The 4,173-nt window shown below is 48.5% G+C and overlaps 1 non-coding gene across 1 annotated transcript; it reads left to right on the forward strand.

Annotated features, from left to right (window-relative positions):
* The first annotated feature begins 3,547 nt into the window (after nt 1-3,547).
* On the forward strand, nt 3,548-3,619 carry TRNAG-GCC (transfer RNA glycine (anticodon GCC)). Its single transcript has one exon. It is a non-coding gene; the product is annotated as a tRNA-Gly (tRNA).
* Nucleotides 3,620-4,173: the final 554 nt, after the last annotated feature.

A 4,173-nucleotide genomic window follows, 5' to 3' on the forward strand; every position in this document is an offset into this window, starting at 1 on the left:
CCCCAAAACACTTTTTCGATGAAGGTACTTCGGACACATTTCATTCTCTCGAGCAGGGACAAATTAGGGCCCTATTTAATGAAATTTCTCATTAATAGATTAATGTGACAGGGGGTCGTTTTACTCTTTCTCAAACAGTAGGTTTTCGACGATTGATCCGAGAGGCCTATAAGAGAGAATAGGGGCGAGAGCGAGATGTTAGGGATTTCTATCTTCATCCCCAAGTCTCTCTCATTGATGAAGGGGGACATCTTCATCCATTAAACTCTTAGTATGCGTATGTTAGTTGACCCATCGAACGAACCCAACCTTCTATTTCAGATAGATAGATGTTGAGCTTAAATCGTTTCATTGGGATCAGTAGATGGGAACCCCGTGGTGACGAGTAGAGTAGGCAGCGAGTGGAGTGCGACTCCACTCGCTCATAAGCACGGAACGAGCCCTTAAAGGATAGCCCTTTGAGTATAGTTGTGAGAACTCCACGAGCTACAAACATATGAAATAGAGAGTTCCGTTCAGGAACGAGCATATTCAATAGAGCGAGTGGAGTGCTTACGCACGGAACGAGGCGGCGGGAAGCGAAGGCTGCTAAGCCGTAGCTATAAGTGTATGAGACTCTATGGGGCGATTCCGGCCGAGAGCCCTTTTTTCTTTTTTGAGTTTCCATCCAACTTCATCCTATGCTAGCCATTTCCATGCCGTTCAACGCTCTGTTGTAATTACCAAACGGTTGTATACCCAATCCCCCGTCTTCCTTGGGTTGGGCTACCAACGACAAGATTCTATTTCATCGTTTTTCTCTGCTTGTTCCTTCCCCTCCACAAGTACGGCAGAGTCTGTCGATGGCCTTCCTAAAACCAATTTGTGCCAGTAGTATGGTAGCCATGTGATTGGTATAAGCCGATAAGACATGTTTAATAAGTAGTTGTCTGCCACTGAGGCTAAGCCATGAATGACTCCTTTTGACTGCATTTTTTCCTGGTTTCGTTGCGCCCCTTCCAACTAGTTATAGATTGACGGTATATGGGACCAAGCCAAGTCAGTCCATAGATCATCTGTTAATCCTTCTTTGAATCCCAGTTGTCTTAGTATCCGTCGTCGTCTGGGGTTTGTAACATGACCAAAGTATACAAAAGTCTTGTTTTCCCCCCGGGGCTTAAAGGAAAACATTAAATAAAGTTTTGAAGCCTCGAACAGTCTCTCTATCTGGCTTTGTTATTATTACAGTGTCATCTGCAAACTGTGAGATAAGTGGTGCCATGGTTCCTGGAGAGATCTGAATGCCCTGCTGTTTTCCCTCTTGGAAGCTATGTTTGAGCAGTCGATTTCATGTCTCTGCAACCAGCCAGTAAGTAGAGATATGGAGAGAGGGGACAGCCTTGTCGCAGACCTTTGTTTGGTTCCTTTTATGAACCCCACAGATCGTCCATGGATCATTGGTGCTATCCATTGTATATAAATACACTAGAGTACCCTACTCTGCAAATCAAATTTTCCTTAAGCATATAGAAACCTATGATTAACATTATCGCAGGGTTTGGCGAGTTTAGTGATCATGGCTGGCTCACCTGATCTATCAGCTGAGTGGTAAGCCTCCTTGGGACAATCATCAATATCTCTGCCTATCCAAATGAGATTAGGAAGGCGCCCTTGTAGCAATAGGGCCAGCCTGTCTTTCAATCTATTGGCAATTACCTTAGTCATTCTCTTATACAGTGTAGTCCCCATAGCAATGGGCCTCGGTCTAGTGAGGTTTTGCTTTTTTGGGAATCATTGCAAGGAAGAAGGATTGAATTGCACCTGGTTTGCTCTGCTCCTGTTCGACTTCAATTACCATATGGAGATGGAGGTCGTCCTTAATAATTATGTTCCAGCACAGCACTGTCTTCCGAAGTTGAAGTTCAGTTGGAATCCATCTGGTCCAGTAGCTTTTTACTATGAACAGCTACCGGTTACCAGATTGAAGAATTTGGTTTGTGCCCCGGGGACTTTTTCATTGATGGACTGCAGCTATATGCTGTTGGCTTGAGAAGATGGATAAGTGTGAGAACAATTTCATAACTTCTTTCCTTATCTCCTCATGCTGAACCAGAACCTGGCCTGTTGGGCATTTCAATTGATGAAAGTGTGGATTCTGCGTTTCTTAATAGATGCGTGGAAAAAAGAAAAACCTTTTAACCACAACTGTCGAGATTGTAGGCGCAGCGACTCACTTGCCTGAGCTTCCAATCTTCTATACATACTATAGTCCTCTATGTGTTCTGCATGTGGTTCTCTCTCAATTGCTTGTTCCAATCTTCCTTTCCCATTCACGTGTTTCCTGCTTGTTTTGTAATGCCATTTCCTTCGATCCGCGGAGCCTTTAGTCGTTGTTGAATTGCTACTGCTACTAGTACAAGTCTTCGGTTAAAGCAGTAGGCAGGTCAAATTCCTGGGAGTTTCATTCCAAGTTTCCTCAATCAATTGTATACATTCTGCATTCAGAAGCCAGTGAGCGGAGCGCGGATGCGCTCGCTCAAAGCCGTCTCGCGCTCGCACACGCCCCCTTTACGCAATAGGGCTCAAATAGGCCTCCTCTGTATACAAGGTGCGCAGCCCCTTGTAGTAAGAGAGCCTACGGCGCCTCTTACTACAAGGGGCGTGTGCGATGCCCTAAGGCTTGTGCGCTAGATGCAGCAGCGAGCGCATCCGCGCTCCGCTCACTGGGGCTTGCTGGCTCAGGAATCGACTGGTTCCGAGCAGACTCGTGGAGCTGCTGCTTGGATTATCGTAGAATAAGAGGAGCCGTCTTTTAAAATGACTTTACTTAAAAGACAGATGCCGCCGCTGCGAGGCGAGGGAGCCACTTGTCTGGTCTTGCGATGCACTCACTCCCGTTACGAGAATGAAATGACGCCCCAGCAAGAATAGGCCAAAAAGCGTAGGCTTGAAGCCTGCTAGCGCACACGCCCTTGCGCGCCTACGGCCCTCTTGCTACTTTGGGCTACGCACCTGACGCAATTGGTGCTTATCGCACTCTTGCTATCAGGTATCAAGCCCAAAGTCGCAATAGAGCTTATAAAGCGCCTATTGCTATTGTAGGCTTGGGGGCTTGTGCGCTAGCCTTATAGCTTGGGGCCCCCTATGGCACTCTCGCTACAAGGGATTAAAGTTCCCCTCTTACGTAGGCTTGTGCGATGCCCCCTACTCTTAATAATGCCTTAAGCGCTCACCTTTTTTGGCCGAGACCAAGACTCCTTACTTATCGCACAAAGAGCGGCACAGAGCGGCCGGAGATTGATTGAAAAGGCAGCCCAGCCTGGCCCGCCCCTTTAGTGATAGTGAGAAAGAGCACACACAGACCTCCCCTGACCCACTAATCATCATCTGGCGCGAAGCAAAAAGAAAGGTCCCCCCTCCTTTCCTTCCCAGCCGCCCCCCTAGCCGCCTACCTACTCGTGCTCGTAGCTCGATCGGAGATCAAGAGTGTGGTCCGGCGGAAAACAGAAGTAGTCCGTATCAAGTGAAACGTGAATTGCTCAGTAGTGCTTCGCCACTACCGGAGCTGGCGGAAATAGCTTAATGGTAGAGCATAGCCTTGCCAAGGCTGAGGTTGAGGGTTCAAGTCCCTCCTTCCGCTCCAGGCTTCGTCGTTCAGTGGTAACGAGTAGAGTGCGTCAGTCATCGGTTCTTTTCCGGGCTTTTTCTTTTCTTTCTCATCGAGATTGGGTTGGTGTGTACCGTACTGTTATATGTTGCCTGAGGCCGGAGACCATCCGTGATTTCTGACTTTCTTTTATGAGGAGAATCGCAGTGGAGCCAGTGAGCGGAGCGCGGATGCGCTCGCTCAAAGCCAGCGGGCACTTAGAGTGCCCTATTGCAACAAGGTAAAGGGGCGTCAAGTGCCCCCATTACGTAGGCTTGTGCGCTAGCTTACGCGGGCGTGTGCGCGTTATGCCCTAAGGCTTGTGCGCTAGCCTTATAGCTTGGGGGCCCTAAGGCTGGCTTGTGCGCTAGTATGGCGTGTGCGCTTTATGGCCGCGATTGTAGGCTTGAGGCTTTCTACCTGATAGCAAGAGTGCGATAAGCACCAATTGCGTCAGGTGCGTAGCCCTGACGCTTAAGAGCTTGACGCGCGAGAGGGGCATGTGCGCATGGCAGCAAGTGGGCTTGAAGCGCCTATTGCGACTTTGG

The sequence above is a fragment of the Aristolochia californica genome, unplaced genomic scaffold (genome assembly GCF_029961685.1).
Source record: "Aristolochia californica isolate CCGP_79_NKW_82.1479 unplaced genomic scaffold, dmAriCali1.0.hap1 SCAF_198, whole genome shotgun sequence".
In the NCBI taxonomy this organism is placed as follows: domain Eukaryota; kingdom Viridiplantae; phylum Streptophyta; class Magnoliopsida; order Piperales; family Aristolochiaceae; genus Aristolochia; species Aristolochia californica.